The sequence below is a fragment of the Podarcis gaigeae genome (genome assembly GCF_964106915.1).
Source record: "Podarcis gaigeae genome assembly, chromosome: 10".
NCBI lineage: Eukaryota > Metazoa > Chordata > Lepidosauria > Squamata > Lacertidae > Podarcis > Podarcis gaigeae.
The window spans coordinates 34,605,883-34,613,548 of NC_139686.1; the positions used below are offsets into that span (position 1 = coordinate 34,605,883).

The window sequence follows — 7,666 nt, forward strand, 5'->3', positions numbered from 1 at the left end:
CGGAGCAGAGGTGTTGAAAACAGATGTTTAAAAGTTTCCTGGGCAGGTATTCCAGCAAAGGGAAAAAACAGTTGCAGGGTCTCGTGTGTAATTTTTAGGAAAACACAGTTGCACATCAATTGTCACTGAAGAGTAGCTGCAGTAAGGAGATGCTTAAAACAAAACACTGTAGAAGCAGGGAAGTGAGCGGAGCAAGTAGTTCCAGGTTCCTGGGACTATTGCTTCAAAATTATGGATGCCATTCCAATATTTGCACTTTCACTGCACTTCAGAAACAATCACATAGAGAAGGTAGAGTAGAACACGTGCTAGGTGGGGAGTTTTAGATATGGGAGAGCATTCAAACAAGCAACTGCAGTCTTAAATGTTTTAATCTTGGAAAGGTCCACTACATCCTTTTTCTTTAACCTAGAACAGTTCCTCACCAAACAATCTGCTGTGATAGCTGGATACCACTGGGTGTATATTTTCTGTTGGTGTGTGTTTTATAGGGTGATACGTATTGCAAAATCCCCAGTTGCACCACATTTTAAAATAATACCAGCATGAGGAAAGCTACAGTGTCAGCACATTCATTCTTTCCAAGAATATCTTCAGTTTCTTCATACTATCTTCTGTTCATAAATTTATTGTTCTAGCCCAGGGGTCAGCAAACTTTTTCAGCAGAGGGCTAGTCCCCTGTGCCTCAGACCTTGTGGGGGTTTGGACTATATTTTGTGGGGGGGGGGGAATGATGCAAGAGAACCACGAGCCCCGGTGGCTGTTTACCTGTGTCTTGCGAGTGGCAGGGGCTGGCAGCAGCGGAGGGATGATGAGCAGCTCGTGAAAGGGCTCCAGAGAGGGGCTGCTTAAAATGGCGACCGCTCAAGCGCTGCTGCTGCTGACACCAACAAAGCCCAGCCCCCTTCCTCCTTTAGGCAGGGCGGGGAGAAGCTGGGAGGGAGGAGGCACCACCGTGTGAAGGAGAGGGAGGAAGAGGGAAAGAACACGCACACTGGTGAGCCACGTTGTGATTCCTGGACCATCCGCGGGCCAGATCCAGAAGGAAATTGGGCCTCATCTGGCCCACGTACCTTAGTTTGCCGACCCATGTTCTAGCCAAAGGTCATGACAAACTTGTATCAATAGTATTAATAAAATAATACCGAGCATACATCCATAATGTAAACCAACATCCAGGATGTATGAGAGAGAAGATACCAGAAACACCAAGCTAAAATCTAGCTTGATTCCAAGAATATCAAACAAATGGTTACATTAAGCGTACAATTCTATGCACACATATGGGAGTAAGCCACACTAAAATTGAGACTAACATCTGAGCAAACATTCCTAAAACTTGGTTTATAGAACTGTGTATTAAGTATTTCAACTGTTAGGGGGGGAGGAACTGCTGAATGTGTGCCTAAAAATGCAAAGTATGTTGAAAGAAGAAGCCAAAAGTATTTGTGCAATACTGTGCCAGAATTTCTAAACTTGTAGGAATGTGAGAAGGGGAGATCAAAACAGTTCCTTAAGGCACAATTGACTTTTTGGTAATCTGAGGTTTGGAAGTTATCAATGTTTCTTTTATTGCAATCTAAACAGAATTGTAATTTCTTATTCCCTAAGTTTTATGATTAAGAATGAAAATTTCAATCAATTCATACGTTGTAATTCCCTTCAGGCAGCCATGGCCAATGGTCAAAGATGATGTGAGAATTGTAGTCCAAAACATCTGGAGGGCATTAAGCTGGGAGAGGCTGACCTATATAAACATTAAACAAGATACAAATTATCATTTCTAAGCATAAAACGTAGGCAATATGAAATTAATATTTTGTTTACAATTTCATTAAAATAAATATTGATAACTTCTGAATCTCAGCTTACCAAAAAGTCCATTGCACCTTCACATTAAGGAAAGTGTTTTGATCTAGATCATTCACCATTAAGTATTTTCAGGATTAGCTCAAAACATTTTTTCCCATTATTATATACCACTTGATTGTAAAAAGAGAAAAGAAAAAACCCAACAACCGCAAAACAGCTTACAAAGAGTAAAATAAGAAAATTATCAGTAAAAACAGTCAAAAACAACAATTTTAAACATTTAAGTAATAACTATTCAATAAAACATTCAAATAACACTATTAATCTTTTTTTATACCCTCTTCTATCTACTTGGTGCAACCTCAATATAATTTTATATCTAAATGCAATATTATACACCAGGAGTCACTAACCTGTGTCCCTCCAGATATTGAACTAGAACTCCCAATAGTCTCAGTCAGCATGGCCAATGGTCAGAGATGATGGGGTTTGCAGTGCCCACTTTCCTGACCAGAAGCCCTACTGAACGTAGTGAGATGTACTTTTGACAAAAAAATACATAGGATTATACTGTAAATTATTTAATCTGTAATAAGGACCCACAAAGCCATTCACATAAAATAGCAAAAATCACAATGTAACCAATAAAAGCCTCAAAAGCAACAGTAATAAAACCTTCAATTGAATACTGCACAGTGGTACCTCGGGTTACATACACTTCAGGTTACATATGCTTCAGGTTACAGACTCCACTAACCCAGAAATAGTGTTTCAGGTTAAGAACTTTGCTTCAGGATGAGAACAGAAATCGTGTTCCGGCGGTGTGGCAGCAGCGGGAGGCCCCTGAAGCACCTAAAGTGGTGCTTCAGGTTAAGAACAGTTTCAGGTTAAGAATGGACCTCCAGAACGAATTAAGCACTTAACCCGAGGTACCACTGTATTAAAAGCCACCAAGCCTTGTGAAATAAGAATGTTTTCATTGCCCACTGATACTTTCACCTCCTTTGGGAAGAAATTCCATAACCAGGGGAAAAGGTAAAGGTAAAGGACCCCTGAAAGGTTAAGTGCAGTCAAAGGCGACTATGGAACGCTCATATTGCTTTCAGGCCAAGAGAGCTGGCGTTTGTCCACAAACAAGACAACTTTCCGGGTCATGTGGCCAGCATGAAACACAGTTTACCTTCCTGCCGCAGCGATACATATTTATCTACTTGCACTGGTGAGCTTTCGAACTGCTAGGTTGGCAGGAGCTGGGACCCTGAGCTCACCCAGTTGTGGGGAATTCAAAGCGCCAACCTTCTGATCAGCAAGCCCAAGTGGCTCAGTGGTTTAGACCACAGCGCCACCTGCATCCCTGATACTTTCACCTCCTTTGGGAAGAAATTCTACAACCAGGTACTGCCCAGAAAAGACCCCATTTCACATTTCCAACAACCAGACCTCTTTTGGAGGTGAGACAACAGGGCCTCTTGTAATATTTCTTGTGTTACACTAGGACTTCCTGTGTTACAGGGGCTTCTGTAAGACATCCTGTGTTACTAGTTCCTGTGCAACTCCTGTAAGTAGAAGACTTCCTGTTTAAAATATTTTAGAAAAGAATAGACATGGTTTGTACATTTATGATTGACTTAGTAGACAAACAAGCTTAGTTATGGGACATCTTGCACAAGCAGACCATTATGCAACATGGAGTACACTAATTGCTATGTAGAACATCACAAACCACAATACAGTAATTGCAGAATACTATCTTCATGGCAGTCAAGGGTAATGGGTGTAAACACCAGGCTGTCGTTTCACATACACTTTCTCTCTCACACAAAAGTGAATAAGGTATCAACTGCAAACTATACTGTGATACGCAATGGAACGCAATCTTACATGGGAGAGTAGGAGATACCCTGCTTTCAGCATCATAAAAGCTAACACTGCTACTGTGGAGAAAGACTAAGAAGAGTTACATTACTCTGACTTCTGAGACTTCTCATATGTATACATTCAAACATGCATGTGTGCATAGGACAGGTTGCCATTTCAGGTGTATATGATGACTGAACAGTGGTGAGGTCTGGGTAGACCTGGTTTTTGAGAAACTTATTTTCAGTCTACCCCTTCATTGGTTCTCAATGAGTAGATTTGCTGTCTGTACTGTACAAGTAGACTGGTCCAGATAACATGTTTTTATATATGGACTTATTTTAAATGTTGGTATTGTTTTATATATGGACTTGTTTTTAATTGTTTTATACATGAAACTGTTTGGCACTTTCCTTGTTTTATGGTTATAACTGTTTTATTTGTTTTATAATTGTGTATTTTATTATTGTAACTCACCCAGGGATTGGGTAAGAAATCTAATAAAATAAGCAAACAAATACCCTTTTACTCACTGATGAAGTCTTCATCCTCCTCCAACCCTTAATTGCACTACTGCTATATAATCAACTTTACAACCCTGCCAAACACTGTATTTCCCTAAAAAACAAAAACCATCAATGTGCAAGGATAATAAAACTGGAATACATACACTACTCTAATCCTCTCTCCCTAGCGAAATGGGTTTAACAATGCTGGTTTACTTTGAAGGAGCATAATCCATGGTCTCAGCTACAGCCCAATGCCTTGCAGGATGGGCATAATGTATGGATTTAACACGCATTGGCAATGGCAGAAGAAAATGTTTACAAACATCAGGGAGGGAGGAAATCACATTTCCACCTATAAGATCTCAGAAAGATCATGAACTCCTCTCTTTGCTGTTACCATTTATTTTTGGGTTGACATGCTTCTCTCAAATCACAGGTACACTAATATCTGAGCTATCTGAATTGTTTTCTGTGGGACAGCAGTCCAGCAGGAAAGCCTAGCAGAAAAGGCTTGAAAACAAGTCAAAAGCTTCCATCTCTTTGAGTCTATAAGCAGCAGGTGTTTCAATCTAGCCTTCTTGTTGTCTAATTGCCCATGTTTGTTTTCCATTGTATCAAATCATTGCTATGATTTCATTCATTAGCTAAAAGCACTGAACGGCACCATCAGGCTAGTTTCGCAGAAAACAAGTGAGGTCTGCACTTTCTGCCTCACATATATCTCAGGTCCTAGGAACTTAATCTTAAAATGGTAACGCTCGGAATCTGGAGATTTCCATCTGGGTGATGGGAAGTGCTTCTCCTTACCCTACCTAAAGACACCCATGACTTGAACTTAACAACGGGCTGATAGATGTCTGTGTTGGTTGTGAAGACATAGTTGATTTTCATGTCACATTCCTTTGAAGCACCACCTGAAAATGTGGGAGTCAGCTGAGGAGGAAGATTAGTCCAGGCGCTGAAGAGATTTCCCATGTTTTATTTTTTTCATCAGACGAAAAGAGAGAGGAAATGTTAATGCATTTTGCCAATTTACCTGAAATTATTACATATTTTAGAAAATTAAAAATGTAAAAAACTTGCTATGCTGGCAATTTGCTAAGTGTTCTTTTTAAAATGTTGGTTATAAGTTAAGTACATCCCTCACTCCTGTGCACTAGCAAAATGAACAATGTGGTAGAGAAACTTCATGGTGGGTTCAGTGTCTTTTTCAGAGTGCGTGCATGTGCTGTGTCAGCCATTCATTAATTGCTAGTCATCTCTCTTCTTTGCTAATGCTCCCACAAACCTTTTAATTAGAAAAGGATAATTAGGGTCTTTGCTGCCAGTGAAAAATCATCTGGTACTTACCCAAGTTTGGTGCATAAAAGCTTGTGTCTGTGTACAAAAAATAAAAGGCACAACCACTTAATTAGTGAGCCTTCAAACAAATTCTGTTTAAAAATGTATTCAGTGTTAAACAAGGGACACAGTTATAGAAGCTTTATTTCAGAAGAGAGTCCCCACAAAAAAGTCATATTAGAGTGCTGTTGAGCTCATGTCCTACTTGTAAACTTCCCATGGGCATCTGGTTAGCCTTTTTGAGAACAGAATGCTGGACTAAGGAGGCCTTTAGTCTGATTTAACAGGACCTTTCTTACATTTTTATAGCATATAAGTGGAACTTATACAAGTCGAAATAACGTCCCATAAACACTTCTTGATTTTTTGTTATGGGTCTAGTCCAGCTTTGCAAAAGGAACACAAATGCATGGCTGTTTTTATTAAATACTGCCTTGTACATTCCTGCTTTGAAATGGATTGCCAGTATTCTACTTAAAGAGAATACATGAACCAGATCAGAAGAGTAATTTCAAGAGGTGGAGGGGGCCATGGTGGGTGGGGGTGGGGTCTGATCTGTATAAAATGTAACTTGAAAAAAGATACATTGCACATACTTTTGTAAACCAATAAATCTTTAATAAGAATGCATTTTAAAAAAGAAGAGTAATTTCAATTTCCTTAACAGATCTTTGCTTCAGCTTTCCAAATGTTTAGTAACGTCAGATTAGGTTCATTTTCGGTTCAGATAAAAAACGTAATGGGGCTTTATAAAGGCTGACACCAGGCCTGGCATGCAGCACACTTGGGCATGTGCCAAAGCCTAATGGCCCCATCAGGGCCCCCTGCCATCATTATTGCTGCTGGGTGGCAGTAGCAACCACCGCTGCAGCTCCTGTTGCAGGAGCCTCCTAAAACTTGGAATCATTCTCTGCATGAGCAGAAACCCTATGGAGTGAGGATAACTTTCAAATCCTGGAGATAGAAGCCTACATACATACATTATTAATCATTTTCTATTAAGCATCTCAAAGCAATTCACTGCACAATGAGAATAGAGAACAATTGCCTATATATAAAACAAGGAAACACGTAAAACAATGTCAAATGCAATAGATACCAACTAGGATCTCCACTTAGATGGCTTGTTGAAGGAGGAAAGGCTTAAAACAGAAAGACAATAGAGACGGCACCAGTCTGATATGTAACGGGAGGGAGTTACAAATAGGTGCTCCCTACAACCCTATTCCAAAATCATGTGAAACAGATGTCTTTATAAGATTGTATATGCAGGAGTGAAGTGATTGGCTGAGAATATAAGGAATATCCTGGTTTGAAGTTGTATAAGGCTTTGTAAACCAGTACCAGTACCTTGAACTTAGCTCAGTAGCTAATTAGCAGCCAGGACAATTTTTTCAACAGCAGAGTAATGTGATGGCAATATTGTGAGCTGCTGAGCTGACACATTTGGCACTAGCTGTAGTTTCTGGATCAACCTCAAGGGCAACCCCACTGATTGTGTTGGAGTATCCAGTCTAGAGGTTACCAGTGCATGGACAACTGTTGTCAGGCTATTCCAGCCCAGAAATGGCTGTAGCTTCCTTTCAGACAAAGCTGTTAAAAGGCACTGCTAAGGTTGCCTGGGCCTGTAGTGACAGTGGTAGATCCACGAGCACAGTCAGACTATGAGCCTATTTCTTCAAGAGGAGTATGACGCTTTTCAAAGCAAGCAATCTGTATATGTTTAGGTTCTATGCAGACATTGCACTGAACATAGAGTACGTGGATTCTATCTCTATATGGGTATGTTGTGAAAGCATGGATTATAATTATCTATAATTGATACCTTTTTCTTGACGGAAGTTCTTGGTATTTTATAAAATGATTGTTAGGAAAAACCTAGCAGGTGCAGTTTTTTCCCAGCATTTAATCATAGAGTTGGAAGAGACCACAAGGGCCATCGAGCCCAACCTCCTGCCAAGCAGGAAACAGAGCACTCCTGACATATGGTTGTCAAGCCTCTGCTTAAAGACCTCCAAAGAAGGAGTCTCCACCACACTCCTTGTCAGCGAATTCCATTGTCGAACAGCTCTTACTGTCAGGAAGTTCTTCCTAATGTTTAGGTGGAATCTTCTTTCTTGTAGTTTGGATCCATTGCTCCGTGTCCG

The 7,666-nt window shown here is 40.2% G+C and overlaps 1 long non-coding RNA gene across 1 annotated transcript; it reads right to left on the reverse strand.

Moving 5' to 3' along the window:
- Positions 1–1,595: 1,595 nt before the first annotated feature.
- LOC310825395 lies at positions 1,596–4,184 on the reverse strand. Its single transcript, XR_014555267.1, has 2 exons — positions 2,226–4,184; positions 1,596–1,747 (listed from the first exon to the last, which is right to left on the reverse strand). It is a non-coding gene; the product is annotated as an uncharacterized lncRNA (long non-coding RNA).
- Between the last annotated feature and the right edge of the window lie 3,482 nt (positions 4,185–7,666).